An 18,750-nucleotide genomic window follows, 5' to 3' on the forward strand; every position below is an offset into this window, starting at 1 on the left:
CAAAGCGGAGGTTGAAAATCAACTCAATATGAAAATAAAAGTGTTGAGAAGTGATAGAGGAGGTGAATACTTCTCTAATGAATTTACTCATTTTGTGAGGAAAATTGTATAATTCATGAGAGTTTGGCACCATATACACCACAACAAAATGATGTAGCCTAAAGGAAGAATAGAACATTTCTTGAAATGGTCAATTCTATGATAGTGTACTCTAAGTTGAACAACAACTTATGGGAGGAGGAACTTTTAATCGCATGTCATATTCTTAATAGAATACCTATGAAGAAAAATGACAAGTCTCCATATGAGTTTTGGAGAGAAAGAAAACCAAATATTTGTTACTTCAAAGTGTGGGGGTGTTTTGCTTATTGTAAGAAGACCAAACCAAATAGAACCATGGGTTCAAGGGCCATAAAATGTGCATTTGTTGGTTATGCCAACAATAGTATTTCATATAAGCTATTTGATGTGGAATCCAATATTGTTATTGAATCTAGAGAAGTAAAATTTTTTGAGAATAAGTTCTATGAGGACAACTCTGAAAGTTCCACACCTGAAGGTGATAATATTTTATATGAAAATAATTCTCAAGCTTCTACTTCTAAAAGAGGATCTCAAGAGGAGAACAAATGCTAAAGCTGTAGAACAATCCATGATCCTAGGAGAGGTCAAAGGGTGAGAAAACACTACTAGAAAATTGGGTTTTAGTGACACACATTGAGTAACTCTAAAACTATATAGTGACACTTCAGCGCGCGTCACTAATGAGGGTGACTGGAAAGACAGTTTTTAGTGACACTTCACACGTGTCACTGAACCCTTTTGCATTCATTTTCTGCCCGTCACCATAGGCGGTAACAACCACACACATGAAGTGTCACTATATCTTTTTTTTATTTTATTTTTTATTAATATTTTTGGAGATATAGTGACACACTAAAAGTGCCACTGTATTAAATATTTTTCTACAAAAAGTAATATTTAATTATTTTAATTCAAATTTTATATATTATAAATAATAATTTATATTAATTATATACAAATATAAATATAACAATAATAATTTTAATTAAGTAAACAATATTTTGTATTAATCATTTTGCCAAAATCACCAGAGTTTACAATGATACAAATTCAAAATATGTACACAAATAATCTGTATACTCAAATACAACTAGGCCACCATTGATCCTGCAAATAAGAACAATTTTCATGAACAGAAAAACTAAAACTTGAGTATCTCCACAAATAATTTATGGTTGTAACAAGTTTTTTGGCATGTAAAAACCTAAAAGATATATAAAAAAAAAGAAAAAATAGATCTGGTTCTTGGTGTAGCTCGGATCTCCATGAATGGCCACTCATCTAGTGATTCACGGTAGAGCGAGATGGAGATTGGAGGAAGAAGAGCACAACTTGGGTCTCATTTAGTGATCCACGGAGGCGAGAGAAGCTGACCAGAACCCATCTCACACGATTGAGCACCATTGATCCTTGCACGAACAACGGTGGGGCTTCATGCAAGGAATCGAGAGGGAGAGAACGGGAAAAGACACCGAGGAACGAGAAAGAGGTCGTCTGCTCCGTTCACCTAGCCGAGAGAGAGAGGGAGTTTTCTGCCACGGTTCATTTGAACGAGAGAGAGAGAGAGAGAGAGAGAGAGAGAGAGAGAGAGAGAGAGAGAGAGAGAGAGAGAGAGAGAGAGAGAGAGAGAGAGAGAGAGAGAGAGAGAGAGAGAGAGAGAGAGAGAGAGAGAGAGAGAGAGAGAGCGAGAGAGAGAGAGGCCTCCGCCTGGCCGTCCACCTTCGTTTACCTGGACGAGAGAGATGTAGAGAGAAAATGGAAAATGGGTGAGGCGGCTGGGAGTCAAGAGGAGCTGCTAGGGTTCATTTGAGAGTAAAGTGTTTTTTTTTAGAAAAAAATGTTTTGTGTATATAATAAATAAGCAGCTGCCATATCAGCTTTTCTAAAAGAAAATTATTTTATATTTTATTATTTAATTTCTTAAATTAGATTTTAATTGGTTAAGAAAGAGGTAGTGTGTTGTTCAAAAAAAAAGGCTAGCTGGCGTGGGGATGTATTTACAATTATTTTTTTTTTGTTTTTTATTTACTTATTAATTAGAGTTGTACTTTTTATTATATATAAAAAAATAAATTATGATATAGTGACACGCTAAATGAGTGGGCATATATTTATCCATTCGCGCCTGGCGTGTCACTATATGTCTGTATTTTTTATATTAATAAAAATCAGAAAATTTTGGGTTTTAGTCTTTAGTGACACTTCATATTTTTAGTGTCTCACATTACAAGAGACTAACACTGAATTTTAGAGTCTAATTGTGCATGTCACTAAAAATCACTCTTGACTCTTTAGTGACATGCACTTTTCTGCGTGTCACTATATAGTGTCACTAAAAAGGCAAATTGTAGTAGTGAAAGAGAAAAGTCTAAATAAGGATAAAATAGATTCTCAACTAATCTCTTTCTACATGGTAGAAGGGAATAGAGAAGAAGTAATAAGGAAAATTCCTCTAATACTTCTTATTGAAGATGATCCTAAGACTTTTCTAGAAGCCATGCAATCTAGACATAGGGCATTTTGGAGAGAAGCCGTTGATGATGAGATGGACTCAATTCTCTCCAATGACACCTATGATATTGTGGATCTTCCACAAGGATGCAAAGTAATTGGGTGTAAGTGAATATTTAGGCAGAAATATCACACTCATGGATCTATATAAACCTTTAAAGCAAGGCTAGTAGCTAAAGGTTTTAGGCAAAATGAGGGTATTTTGATACTTATGGTCATGTTGCTAGAACAACTACCATAAGGGTGTTGTTTGCAATGGCTTCATTACACAACTTGTGTGTTCATCAAATGGATGTAAAAACATCATTTATAAATGGTGACCTTGATGAGAAGGTCTATATGGAATAACTCAAAGGGTTTGTCCTACTAACCAATGAACATAAAGTGTATAAGTTGAAGAAATCCTTATATGGATTAAAGCAAGCTCCGAAACAATGGCACGTCAATTTTAAAATGCTATTATTTCAAATGGATTTAGGCATAACAATGGAGATAAGTGTTTGTATTCAAAAACCTATAAAAGTTATGTGATAATTATTTGCCTATATGTGGATGACATGTTAATCCTTAGTGATAACATGAAAGGTTTAGAAGAAACTAAGAGGTTTCTTTCTTCAACCTTTAAAATAAAAGACCTTGGAGAAGTGGATACTATTTTCGGTATCAATGTTACAAGGCATAGTGGGGGTTTTGCTTTAGGGAAAGCACACTATATTGAGAAAGTGTTGAATAAGTTTAGCTATCTAAAGGCTAAAGAGGCCAACACACCATTCGATCATAGAAACCACTAGTTAAAAATAGTGGTAGAGCGGTGGATCAGTTTGAGTATGCAAGTGCTATAGGGAGCTTTATGTACGTTGCTCCATGTACTAGGCTCGATATATCATTTGCGCGAGTAAACTTAGTAGTTACTAGTAATCCAAGTGTGGATCATTGGAAGGCAATAGGGAGAGTTTTGGGTTATCTAACGAAAACCAAAAATCTGTGTCTTCACTACTCCGAATTTCCTTCAATTTTTGAAGGACATACTAACGCAATTTGGATATATAGCCAACCTTGGGGATAATTTATCCACAACGGGTTGGGTATTTTGGGGGTCCAAGAAACAAACTTGCATTTCTCATTCCACAATGGAAGCAGAGTTTATAACTCTAGCTGTCATTGGGAAAGAGGTCGAATGGTTAAAAGATCCCTTAATTGAGATTCCAATTATCAAATAGGATGTATCTAAAATATCGATACATTGTGATAGCCAAGCAACTATTGCTAGAGCATATAGTGGAGTATACAACGGGAAGTCTAAACATATTAGTCTAAGACATGGATATGTAAGTGAGTTGATTCAAAGAGGAGTCATCTCAATATCCTATGTGAGATCAAGTGAAAACTTGGAGAATCCGTTTACGAAGCCACTAACGAGAGATTTAGTGGAAAAGACTTCTAAAGGGATGGGAGTAAAACTCCATAAATCAGTTCACAATTGAGGGTAATCTATCTTAATACTAGTAACTTTACTAGTGTTAGGCTCAATAAGTAAGAACAAATCAATGTGTAAACAAATGTGATAAGTACTATATGTGCCATCCTACAAAGCCGTGAAGTACTTAGTGAGATACCAATTTGAGGGCTAGACTTCTAAAAGTCTTTAATAAGTTTGGAAAATAAGTATTTTGGTAACAAATACTGTAAATCTACCTATATTGACCTAAGGGTGGTGCTGCCCTAAATGAGAAATAGGAAGTATATTTTCTCATAAAGGTCAATGAATGGAATGTGCACAACACCATTAACGGTGCAAATGAGATCTTGGGTGAACCTAGAAAAAAGTGTGTGTGTCATCACCGTTTTATTATGAAGAAAAGTTGGTTCATTACTTAGTCAACCAAATTTTCAATAAAATTTGTTAGGATTACAATATAGTTAAGTTGAAGTTGAAAGAAACTTTACTTTATGAACTTGAGCAAAGTCTCTATGGAGGGTGTTGATTTATTCAATCAAAGTGAGGAATATATGAGATATTTTGATTGATTAAATAAAGTGTTACAATGAGATGTCACAAATTTTAATGTAGTGTGGGAATGTTATATATTTGTTATTTAATAAATATATAATAAAGATTAAAATGTGGCATATTATATATTAATATAAGATTAATATATATTATGTGTTGTAGGTTGTATTATATCATGTATAGTATAATAATACACATAAAATTGTAACATATGAGAGTTACAAATCTGAAAATAGATTGTAACCTAAGGATCACAATTGATAATATGTAAGTAAGTGAGTTATTACATATGGAAATTATAAAATTAATGGGATAGGTTTCTAGCTGTTCGAAGCAGTTACAATACTCAATTATATTATTTAAATGGGTATTGGGACATTGGAGAAAGATTTGACTCGAAAAGGAGTTACAAAAACTAAATATTGAGTTTTCAGGAAACAGTTGTTTTATGGTTGTTTTTCAAACACTTGGAACCAAATTTTTGAAAACGTCGAACGTAAATAAATTAATTGAGCATGTTTCTAGCTCTCTTGCCTAATGTTTTAATCCCATTAAACACCAATTAAAGTGCTGGTAACAGCCATGTGATGAAAGGATTTGATTTTCAAATGTGATCCTCAAACACTATAAATTGAGGTCTTTGGTTCACTTGTAGACATCAACAATTTTCTATCTTCTAAACACTAAGCTAGAAAATATTGAGAGGCTTGTTTATTCTCAAAAGCATTTCCATTTTATTCCCTAAGTGTTTGTTATAGGGGGAAATAAGTTTTTTGGACAAAGGTGCTTAAACCTTTTTCAAGCGTTTGGTGATCCCCCATAGCTAACTTTGAGTTCTTCTTCATCCTCTATTTTGTTATGGTTTTCTGCTCTCTTCTCCTCTTTATTTTATATACACACTATATTTCTACTATATATCATATATATATACATCAACTATATATTTATTGTATATATATTTTCTTATTGCTTTTACATTTATGTGTATATTTTGCTTTGGGTTGTAACTTCGTCCTCATCTTTATTTCTTTCTTTTTATTTGTATTTTGTTCTTTGGGATTGTAACATTCATTTAATCTATAGTCCTTGTAATCTTGTTGAATGGAGTTTTAATTTTCTTGATCTCTTTGTTCATCTTATTGTTATTCTTTTATTGATATCTCATATTTTCGTAACAACAACATCATCAAATTGAGTCTGGCATCAAAGGTATGACATGTCAGATTAAGTTTGGAGGGTTAACCTTCTGGATTCGTTGGTTTAGATTTACCCGTAACTGAATATTGATTGAATTCGGATCTCCCGACCAGCTCCATTCTTTGGTCGGGTTGTTGTTGTTGGAATATTTATTTTACCAGGATCTTAGATCTACTCACAAGTATGTTGTTTAAACACCCTAAATATGAACTTTCTAAAACGATAAATTAAACACATATAAAGTTAAGAAAACCTTACATTGATGCAGCGGAATTAATGTCTCCTTCCACTCAGATCTCTAACCCTTGTATCCTTTCTGTAGCAGAGTATAATCAAGATCTGAGCCCGAATGTCCTTCTTCTTCAAGTTTGATCCTTCACAGTCTTCCAATCTATGATTGAGTTACTGCTTGCTGTGTGTGGGCACTTACTCTTTCACTAGGGTTCGAAATTAATGAAGGAGAAAAGAGAGGGATTATTTCGGCCAGGTATAGAAAGTGGGGAAGGCTCAGTTTTTCTGAAGAGAGAAATTTCTGTCAGATTACTAATGAAAGCATGTTATGTGACTGAGCCATCACTTTCTATTTATAGGCAACTAATAGGTTTAGGTTAGGAATTATTTGGCATTAAAATAATGAAAATATTAATTTGAAATCCCACAATAAGTGGTCGACCATGGTGTTATATTGGGCCTCACTTGATTTTGCAGTTTTATCAAATTTTATCTCTATTTTCTCAAAAACGCCAATTTTCTAATTCTAACCTTTTAAATGCCAAAACTAATTATTTAATAACTAAAATAGATTATTAAATAATATTGTCATTTAATTTAATTATTAGTTAGACATATAAAGTCCATTAATAAATAAATAAACCTAGAAACTCTTTTCTTTACAATTTCACCCCTGCTTAGTGAAAATTCATAAAATTAGACATAGTCTAACTTTAGAATTATAATTGATCAATCACGAATCAATTAATGAGTCTTACAAGCAGAATATTCTCAACTAGAATGGGGACCATGGATCTATATGCTGAGCTTCCAATAAGTGAACCAAATTTACCAAGTAAATTCCTACTTATTAATTCTTCGTTGAATCCACTCTTAGAACTTAGAATTGCACTCTCAGACTTATATAGAGCATATTGTATGTTCCACGATATCAATATACTATCTCATTTAACCATTGTTATAATCTTATTGTGATTTAAAGATCCTCTATATAGATGATCTACATCGAGATGGGATTTCTTTACCGTTCTCACCCCTCAATGTATTTTGCCCCTTAAAACACTTAGCTACCTGTAAATCGTGTTTAGTGATCTAATAATTAGTCAGTTAAACAAGAGCTCATCCATTTATTTCTATTTGCTAAGCTCGAAAGGAATCATCACTTGACTTCTATACACCAGTAGAAGCTATAGATTCCATATTTATGTTCAGCACTCCCACTCAATCATACTATCATGTTCCCAAAATATACGTATCACCCTAACCCAAAAGTAGGCTTAACTAATAAATCAAAGAACATGAATAGCACTCCTGAGTTGAGCCTAAGCATATCAGGATTTAGATTCTTTTAATCTTAAGATCAACTACTGATATTGACTTGGAAAAATATGTATAACGGTAAGTTTGTAATATCTTAACTTAGTTGCAATATCGGTCCAGTCCAATGTATACTCCATATACATTCGAAACTAGTATACTTTACTAATGTCCTGGAAAGAACATAACACTTACTCCAAGTGTCAGTACACATCATCGCTGATTATCACATTAGTGTAAATCCAATAACACTGATGAAACAGGGACCAAGTCTTTTGATTCATATGATCACAATCACATTCCACTGTGTTGACGATACTGTAATTGTGAATAAACATATGATTTGGATTTAACTGATTTTGTGTGTATGAATGTAATAAACATATCAAACATATTAAACCATTAGCATGTAAAATTCATGCAAACATCAATCACTTCAAATTTCTTATATTGATAACTAATCAGATTGTAAAGAGTTTTATTTAGGGCATAAAACCCAAAAAACTCCCACTTGCACTAATATAAAACAAACTGTGCAAATAGGTTAATCTGATGTCTTGATCTTCAGATCAAGTGTAGTATATTTGAATCCACCCAAACTTCTGGAAACTAGTTCATAAATACACTTATGAAACATCCTTTACTATATGCTTTACTCATCAAGGGATACTGAAATCTTTACTGTTTTAAAAGTACATCTGAATTAACAGAAGACATATCTCTCATATTTTAAAATATGTAATTGAGATAATACAGTGTAGACTTTTCTTCAGTGATATAACTTTCTTGGATTTCGAATACACAAAGTTATAATTCTTCTCTGGTAGAGCTTGAATTATTATTCAATAATTCCTCCACCCCCAAAGTAAGCACCATCTCATAGAAATCAAAATTAGATGGTGAGATACAAGGATAACTGATACACAGTTCCTTAATATCTAACATATAGATCACTTTCATAAATCTTTCTTGAATATCTTCTAATGTTCCCTATTTGATTACATCTCAGATAGCTCCCACTCAATAGCAGATGTCTGGTTAAATAATACTTTTAGCCTCTGATTGTTTAGAGAGTTACCTAGTTGTGACTTTTGTATTAGTCTGAAACATTAAGTTAAGACTAAGTCATCAACATAGCAGACTAGTACTTTGAAGTGAAAAATACATGCCAGAGATAAAGTAATCAAAATTAAGATACCATCAAATTTTTATGAGGATTAAGAATTCTTGGTTCAAGTCATTCGAATGGACTGAACTAGAGTTCTTTATCTTATTCTCATAATTCTGATAAGCTATACCTATCCATGTGAATGGTTAGATTTGCTTTTCAGTAGTGTTCTTGAGTACCTATCACAATTATCAACCTAATGAAGATGGGTATAGAACTTTAAAATTCTCCCACTCAATTAAGGTAGTGTGAAACTTTAACAAAGAACTTTCAAAGGTATCAAACTTTTACTTTGCTGTGTCAACAAAGAAAAACGAAATGGAACATACAATCAAGATCAAGAATTTATATTGACAATAGCTGACTCATTATATTACTTCCATGTTTAAACAAGATATGTGTTTCATAGGGAATTGTGGAATGGACTCCACCCCTAAGAATATACATATAGGGTACTATGGATAACCTCCACCCCTAAGTATATAGAGATTATGATCCACCCCTAAAGGTTGTAAAGATCATAATTCTCTTAGTGTGATAGAGTTTATGTGGAGTTGAATACTATCCAGAGTTCATTAGATATAAAAGATCGTTGAACTACATAGTTTTCTTAACTTTTCTCCACCCCTATCAGATCATAAGATCCTTTTATTAAACAAATTCTTAATAATTGTATGAGAATTAACAATTATTGATAAACATAGAAATAATTTCTAGTGTTTATTTAATATAACTCTATGAGAGTTGTAAATATTATAGAATTTGCATCAATAATAAAAACACTTACACATAAAAACATATAAATATAATGTGGTAATTGTTGATGAAGATAAAATAAATGAAGCTCAATCTCATAATTTGCAATGGTGATTTCGAAAAGAAAGAATACTTTATTAATAATAAAATAAAAAATGTATTGCAGCAATATGAGAAAAACAGGGATAAATATCCCTAACTAAAATTTGAAATCCAAATTGTCTTTAAACTAAAACAATTAATTCAAAAAATAAATTGAAGAGCTTCATCTTCATCTGGACGATTTCACCCTTGGTCTAGCTTTCTGATCCAACTCATCTGAGTTCAAGTAGCTTGGCCTATAAGAAGAAGAAAACAAATAAACAAAGGTAGTCCAGAATCATAAATCCAATTGGATAATAATTCACTAAAACTCTTAAAGTTTATAAATGGAAATACCTTGTTTCTTTGCAAGAAGTTTAGGACACTGGGGTTTCCAATGACCTTTTTCATTGCAGTAGAAACACTTTCCTTTAAGTGTAGCGTCACCAGAAGGAACAACCTTTTTATTCTTCATGGCTTTTGTTCGCTTCTTGGTGTTGTTCCACTTCCTCTTCGATTTGGGCTTTGAAGCAGAGGCAACATTTTCTTCAGGTTTCATCGTCCCATTACCATTCCCAGGATTGTGAGGTTTACTCCCTTTCTTCTTGGGTCCTCCAATCAAATTTTCATAAGTTTGAAGGTCATTGACTAATTCATGAAAGTCAATTTCCTTCTTATTCATGACATAATTTGATGTGTATGGTAGAATTGCTGGAGTTAGGCTATTCAAGATAAGACTTACTTGAGTAGCACTATCCATTTCAGCACCATGATCCTGGGCTTCTTGGAAATAACTTGACATTAGGAGAACATGGTCACGCATGTTTTGATGAGATTCCATCCGTGCATTAATGTACTTCTTAGTCGCGTCAAAGCGTGACTGAAGTGATGCCTTACCGAATAGCTCATTTAACTTCGTCATAACTTCAGCAGCCTTCTCAGTTTTAGAAAACCGAGTTTTGAGGGTGTCAACCATGCTAGAAAGCATAAAGTATAGAGCTTTGTCATTTGCTTTCTGCCAACGCTCATACTTTTCTTTCACAGCTTTGGATGAATTATCCCCAGGCACTTCAGGTGACGGCTCAGTTAAAACAAACAAGGCACTTTCTCCTATGAGAGCAATATTAATGTTCTCATTCCACTTATTAAAGTTAGATCCATTCAGCTTATTTTCAGTCAACAGTGATAACATGGGATTCATTTTGATAATACAGGATACTACAAAATAATAGAAATCAACAAATAGAAATTAATAATGGTTTAACACACAAAATCAATTCAGAAATTATAAGCACATAGCAAGTAGGAATGATATGAGAAATGTAGAGACCGCATATGATTAATGTTTTAAATTATTTAATAATTAGGGTTTATGTATGAGATTTTGTTATTATTAATAAAAATATAAATTATGAGAACTTAATTAAGTTCATATACATATTTATTATGATATTTATTTAAATTGCTCAATTTCTGTGATTGTGTTCGGAAGCTGTGGAAAGCGGCGTTGGGCCTTTAGAGAGTCGTATTTTATTTAATTTAGAGTTATATCGGGGTACTATTGTTAGATAATAGAGGCGTTAGAATTTTCGGGATTTTATAATTGACCATTTTACCCTTGTTAGTCATGATAGGTTTATTTTAATCAAGAGGGGCATTTAGGTCTTTTGCTAAAGGCTTTTTGTCCTTTGTGCATTGTATTTTAATAGTTAATATTTATTAAATAGGCTTTTATTTTATAGAAAAAGAGATTGATTATAAGTTGAAGAAGGAAAAACCTAGAATTCTCTAATTTCTCTCCCTTTCATTCGAACACCAAGGGAATCAGCTGGGTGTTTGGCTGTGTTCAATTCAATTCTAAGCAATCTTGACTGTGTAGAGAATCTCAATTCAAGGTATACCTCTACCTCCCTCTTCTTCATGAATTTTTCCATGGTTTAGAGTAAGGTTAAGCTTGAATTTTTGATATTTAGGTTGCTGTAGGAGTTAGGGTGGTTTAATTTCGTGTCTTAGGGTTGGAATAGGTTTATGTAGTTGATTTGAAAGGTAAGGGAAAAGCAAAGCTAGAGGAACAGTGAGGCAGAGCTCGGCATGATTGTACATATCGCGGCAGTGCAACCCGAAGGGTTTCGATCTCTTAATATTTTGGAGTCTGTATTTTGGGGTTGCATTTTAGCGAGTCAGTTTTTTTTAAAAAAAATATATGTACATATTAGTAAAGTACTTTTAACTTGTATTTTGATACTCGGGATCCCGATCCATATGGTTATTAAGATATAAATTATTAAAATTAATTATCAAGTTTATTATTATAAAATACGGGCGTTACAGTTTGGTATCAGAGCCACCGGGTTGTCCACTGAAGACTGTCAAGATATGTACAATCAAGGCCAGTGTCGAGTTCAACTCACGGTTCCGTAGGCTTTATTTCTTTTTGCAAACTGTTTTAAGATATGTTGTGATGTATATATGATTAAATAAGATGTTTTAAATCTTAATTGCGGTCCTGAAAATATTTTGACCACTGTCTGACCTACGTGCCTTGTGGGTTCGCAGGCTAAGTTTTAAATAATGGACGACCAGCGAAACGTTAGAAGGCAGGGTGAGTTGGTTGAGACTGGAGGTGGTCGGGGTGGTAGAAATCCCCAAAACCCCCGTGGACGCGGTAGAGGCCGCCGTCGAGTCCCGAGAGGTGGACAGGAGAATCCACCTCAAGCCCCGGTTGATTGGGAACAAAGGTTTGCTGAGATGCAAACTAGAATTGAGCAACAAGAAGAAGAGATCCGACGACTCAGGCAACAGGATGCTCCTGTTGAACCTCCCCCGCAACCGCCTGCTGCGGTTCCTGCAGCCCCTGCGGTGCCAGCTGAGCAACATGTTGCTGGTAACCGCATGGAGCCTTTATATGAGAGGTTCAGAAAGCAAGCACCTCCAGTATTTTTGGGAGGTCTTGATGTTCTTAAGGCTGAACAGTGGTTGACTGTTATCGAGAGAATATTGAATTTCATGGGAGTGGTCGGAAATGATAGAGTGGCATGTGCCACGTTTCAATTTCAAGAGGATGCCCTGATTTGGTGGGAGATGGTATCCCTCACCAAAGATGTGACCAGAATGACCTGGGAAGAGTTCCGGGAATTATTCAACGCCAAATATTACAATGAGGCTGTCCGCAGTGCAAAGCAGAAGGAATTTGTTGAGTTGGTACAAGGTGAGGGTATGTCAATGACTGAATATACAACCAAGTTTGATCGCTTGGCTAAGCTAGCCTCCGGAATCGTACCAACAGATTTCAGCAAGAAGAGAAGTATTTGGCTGGGCTGAATGCCAAGATCAGGCATGACCTGGTTATTACAACAAATGATACCACAACTTATGCAGAAATGGTTGATAAGGCTCTTCGAGCTGAAGGAGCAGTTAAATTTTTGCAAGAAACCCGAGAGTCTTCTGGTGTTGGTGGGATCACTGTTCTCCCTATGTCTGGTCCTGAAAAAGAGAGTGGGGGTTCTACCTTTGAACAGAAGAAAAGAACTTTCCCATCTTCGGGAAGTTCAGGGCAAGGAAAAAGGTTTCGAGGAAACCAGAACAGAGGAGGACGTCAGACTTATTCTTATCCGGAGTGCCCGCGTTGCAAGAAGCATCACCTCGGAACTTGTAACCGGAGAGCCTGCTTTCAGTGTGGTTCGGTGGGACATCTCAGGAAGGACTGTCCTCAGTTGAAGAAAGAGGAACCAAAGCCTGAGGTCAAACCTGTGCCTGCACCTGCTCGTGTCTTTGCTATAACTCAGGCTGATGCTGCTGCCAGTCCTTCAGTAGTTACAGGTCAGCTTCTAATCAATGGTTTTGCTTATACTGTTTTATTTGATTCGGGTGCTACTCGGTCTTATGTGTCATCAAGACTTCTTGATCAGTTTGATAGACCTAGAGATATTCTCGAGACGGGGTTTGGAACCCTGCTGCCTAATGGAGAATTAATTATTTCAAGAAAGTGGATTAGATCTGTAATAATTAGAATTGAAGATAGAGAATTAAATGCTGATCTTGTGGAGTTACCATTGGCCGAATTTGACATTATACTTGGTATGGACTTTTTGTCCAAATACTCTGCTAGTATTGATTGTAAACGGAAAATGGTGACTTTTGAACCGGAGAATGAGGAACCTTTTGTCTTTGTTGGTTCGGTCCAAGGTTCTCTTGTTCCAAGAATCTCAGCGTTGAAAGCTAGGGATTTGTTACATAATGGATGTGTTGGATTCCTAGCAGTGGTAGTAGATTCCAGTAAACCTGTGTTACTTGGACCAGAAGAGGTTAAAGTGGTTAAGGAATTCCTGGATGTGTTTCCAGAGGAATTGCCTGGGTTACCACCTCAGCGGGAGATAGATTTCATCATTGATTTAATTCCTGAAGCAGAACCTGTTTCAAAAGCACCCTACCAAATGGCACCTGCTGAATTAAAAGAACTGAAGATACAACTCCAAGGGATGTTGGATCTAGGGTTCACTCGGCCTAGTGTGTCACCTTGGGGAGCCCCTGTGCTATTTGTGAAGAAGAAAGATGGAACTCTTCGGATGTGTATCGATTATCGGGAGCTAAATAAGTTAACCATTAAGAATAAATATCCTCTGCCCAGAATTGACGATTTGTTTGACCAACTTCAGGGCAAGACAGTATTCTCTAAGATTGATTTGAGGTCTGGATATCATCAGTTGAGAATTCGAGAAGAGGATATCCCGAAGACAGCCTTCCGAACCATGTATGGTCATTATGAATTCTTGGTTATGTCTTTTGGGTTAACAAATGCACCGGCAGCCTTTATGGATCTCATGAATAGGGTATTCAAGGATTTCCTCGATAATTTTGTAATTGTATTTATCGATGACATTCTTGTGTACTCTCGGTCAGAAGCAGAACATGAGCAACATCTTCGAATGGTTCTACAGCGACTTAGAGATCATAAACTCTATGCAAAGTTCAAAAAGTGTGAATTCTGGCTGTCACAAGTGTCTTTTCTGGGGCATATTGTTGGAAAAGACAGAATTATGGTTGATCCAGGGAAGATTGAAGCGGTGAAGAATTGGCCTAGACCTAAAACAGTCACCGAAATTTGAAGTTTTCTCGGTTTAGCGGGTTATTATCGGCATTTTGTGGAAGGATTCTCCAAAATTGCGATGCCGTTATCCGAGTTAACTAGGAAAAATCAGCGATTTATATGGTCAGATAAGTGTGAAAAGAGTTTTCAAGAGCTGAAGCAACGATTGATTACAGCTCCTGTTCTAGCCTTGCCATCTGATCAAGAAAAGTTTGTGGTGTATTGTGACGCATCAAGGCAGGGTTTAGGCTGTGTGTTAATGCAAGCAGATAAAGTCATAGCCTATGCTTCTCGGCAATTGAAAGATTATGAGCAGCGTTACCCAACTCACGACCTAGAACTTGCAGCAGTGGTGTTCGCCTTGAAAATTTGGCGACATTACTTGTATGGTGAAAGGTGTGAGATCTATACTGACCACAAGAGTCTCAAGTATTTTTTTCACTCAGAAGGATTTGAACATGAGACAGAGAAGGTGGTTAGAATTGGTAAAAGACTATGACTGTGAAATCCTGTATCATCTTGGAAAGGCAAATGTTGTGGCTGATGCCTTAAGCAGAAAGGGATCTGATCAGATATCCAACATGGTCATGATTTCCTCTCAGTTAGCCTCGGAAATGACTACGGCAAACATTGAGTTGGTGACTGAGAAATTATTTAATCTGACACTTCAGTCAGATTTGTTGGAAAGAATCAGAATGGCCCAGTTAGAAGATCCTGAATTGGTTAAGACTCGAGAAGATGTCTTAGCAGGCAAAGCTAAGGACTTCTCAATTTCTGACAATGGGATGCTGTTGTTTAAAGCACGGGTGTGTGTCCCTGATATCAATGAACTTAAAAAGGAAATTCTGGAAGAAGCTCATACTACCCCTTACTCATTGCATCCAGGAACCACCAAAATGTATCAAGACTTGAAGCCCTATTTTTGGTGGTATGGGATGAAGAGGGATGTAGTGGATTATGTCACTAAATGCTTAACCTGTCAACAAATCAAAGCTGAGCATCAACGGCCGACAGGATTACTTCAGCCATTAACACTTCCAGAATGGAAGTGGGAAGACATTGCAATGGACTTTGTGGTTGGCTTACCTAGAACCACAGGAATGTATGACTCAGTTTGGGTTGTGGTGGATCGCTTTACAAAGTCAGTGCATTTCTTACCTGTTAAGGTAACCTATACAGTAGATCAGTATGCTGATTTGTATTTGAAAGAAATTGTTCGTCTTCATGGAGTACCAAAGTCAATCGTTTCAGATAGAGACCCTAAATTCAGATCAAAGTTTTGGATGAGCTTGCAAAAGGCTATGGGAACTAATTTGAAATTCAGCACAGCCTTTCATCCTCAAACAGATGGGCAATCTGAACGAACCATTCAGATACTTGAAGATTTGTTACGAGCTTGTGTCATGGATTTTGGAGGGTCCTGGAGTAAGTATTTACCTCTGATTGAATTCTCCTGTAACAATAGTTATCAAAGTACCATAGGAATGACTCCTTATGAGCTGCTCTATGGCAGAAAGTGTCGTTCCCCAATTCATTGGGACGAAACAAAGAGAACGAAAATACTTAGGCCCTGAATTAGTCCAGAAAACAAATGAAGCAATAGACAAGATCAAAGCTCGAATGGTTGCTTCTCAAAGCAGGCAGAAAAGTTATGCAGATCCTAAGCGACGGGATGTTACATTCCAACCTGGTGATCATGTCTTTCTACGAGTATCCCCAATGAAAGGAATCAGACGTTTTGGAAAGAAAGGCAAGTTGAGTCCTAGGTTTATTGGACCTTTTGAAATCCTGGAAAAGATTGGGCAAGTTGCTTATCGATTAGCTTTACCTCCATCATTGTCAGCTGTGCATAATGTATTTCATGTTTCCATGCTGAGAAAGTATGTGTCTGATCCAATGCACGTTTTAAGTTATGAAACGTTGGAGTTGCAACCTGACCTATCCTACGATGAACAACCAGTGCAAATTCTGGATAAGAAAGAAAAGATCCTTCGAACTAAAACCATATCGTTGGTTAAAGTACTTTGGAGAAATAGTAAAGTGGAAGAAGCCACTTGGGAACTGGAATCTGATATGAGGACTCAGCATCCTAAATTGTTCAGGTAGATTTCGGGGGCGAAATCCTTTTAACGGGGGGATAATTGTAGAGACCGCATATGATTAATGTTTTAAATTATTTAATAATTAGGGTTTATGTATGAGATTTTGTTATTATTAATAAAAATATAAATTATGAGAACTTAATTAAGTTCATATACATATTTATTATGATATTTATTTAAATTGCTCAATTTCTGTGATTGTGTTCGGAAGCTGTGGAAAGCAGCGTTGGGCCTTTAGAGAGTCGTATTTTATTTAATTTAGAGTTATATCGGGGTACTATTGTTAGATAATAGAGGCGTTAGAATTTTCGGGATTTTATAATTGACCATTTTACCCTTGTTAGTCATGATAGGTTTATTTTAATCAAGAGGGGCATTTAGGTCTTTTGCTAATGGCTTTTTGTCTTTTGTGCATTGTATATTAATAGTTAATATTTATCAAATAGGTTTTAGTTTTATAGAAAAGAGATTGATTATAAGCTGAAGAAGGAAAAAACCTAGAATTCTCTAATTTCTCTCCCTCTCATTCGAACACCAAGGGAATCAGCTGGGTTTTTGGCTGTGTTTAATTCAACTCTAAGCAATCTTGACTGTGTAGAGAATCTCAATTCAAGGTATACCTCTATCTCCCTATTCTTCATGAATTTTTTCCATGGTTTAGAGTAAGGTTAAGCTTGAATTTTCGATATTTAGGTTGATGTAGGAGTTAGGGTGGTTTAATTTCGTGTCTTAGGGTTGGAATAGGTTTATGTAGTTGATTTGAAAGGTAAGGGAAAAGCAAAGCTGGAGGAACAGTGAGGCAGAGCTTGGCATGATTGTACATATCGCGGCAGTGCAACCCGAAGGGTTTCGATCTCTTAATATTTTGGAGTCTGTATTTTGGGGTTGCATTTTAGCGAGTCAGTTTTTTTTTAAAAAAATATATGTACATATTAGTAAAGTACTTTTAACTTGTATTTTGATACTCGGGATCCCGATCCATATGGTTATTAAGATATAAATTATTAAAATTAATTATCAAGTTTATTATTATAAAATACGGGCGTTACAGTTTGGTATCAGAGCCACCGGGTTGTCCACTGAAGACCGTCAAGATATGTACAATCAAGGCCAGTGTCGAGTTCAACTCACGGTTCCGTAGGCTTTATTTCTTTTTGCAAACTGTTTTAAGATATGTTGTGCTGTATATATGATTAAATAAGATGTTTTAAATCTTAATTGCGGTCCTGAAAATATTTTGACCACTGTCTGACCTACGTGCCTTGTGGGTTCGCAGGCTAAGTCCTAAATAATGGACGACCAGCGAAACGTTAGAAGGCAGGGTGAGTTGGTTGAGACCGGAGGTGGTCGGGGTGGTAGAAATCCCCAAAACCCCCGTGGACGCGGTAGAGGCCGCGGTCGAGTCCCGAGAGGTGGACAGGAGAATCCATCTCAGGCCCCGGTTGATTGGGAACAAAGGTTTGCTGAGATGCAAACTAGAATTGAGCAACAAGAAGAAGAGATCCGACGACTCAGGCAACGGGATGCTCCTGTTGAACCTCCCTCGCAACCGCCTGCTGCGGTTCCTGCAGCCCCTGTGGTGCCAGCTGAGCAACATGTTGCTGTAGGAGTTAGGGTGGTTTAATTTCGTGTCTTAGGGTTGGAATAGGTTTATGTAGTTGATTTGAAAGGTAAGGGAAAAGCAAAGCTGGAGGAATAGTGAGGCAGAGCTCGGCATGATTGTACATATCGCGGCAGTGCAACCCGGAGGGTTTCGATCTCTTAATATTTTGGAGTCTGTATTTTGGGGTTGCATTTTAGCGAGTCAGTTTTAAAAAAAAATATATATGTACATATTAGTAAAGTACTTTTAACTTGTATTTTGATACTCGGGATCCCGATCCATATGGTTATTAAGATATAAATTATTAAAATTAATTATCAAGTTTATTATTATAAAATACGGGCGTTACAAGAAAATACTTAAAAAATTCAATCCTAAATAATTTCCAAGGTTTTTCAACAAACAAATATCAGTGTCCCGTTTAGGCGAGAGTCAAAGCTACCATCCATTGAATAGAGTTGTCAGCTCATCTAAAATGTTAAACATTCTAGCAACCTTTTATTCGATCAAGATTGGAATCCAGCGCTGTCCCGTTTAGGCGAGAGTCAAGGCTATTCTATCTTATGAGCTTCTACCATTGTTTCACAATTTGCAAGTCAAATA

Source organism: Cannabis sativa, chromosome 4 (assembly GCF_029168945.1).
Source record: "Cannabis sativa cultivar Pink pepper isolate KNU-18-1 chromosome 4, ASM2916894v1, whole genome shotgun sequence".
Lineage (NCBI taxonomy): Eukaryota > Viridiplantae > Streptophyta > Magnoliopsida > Rosales > Cannabaceae > Cannabis > Cannabis sativa.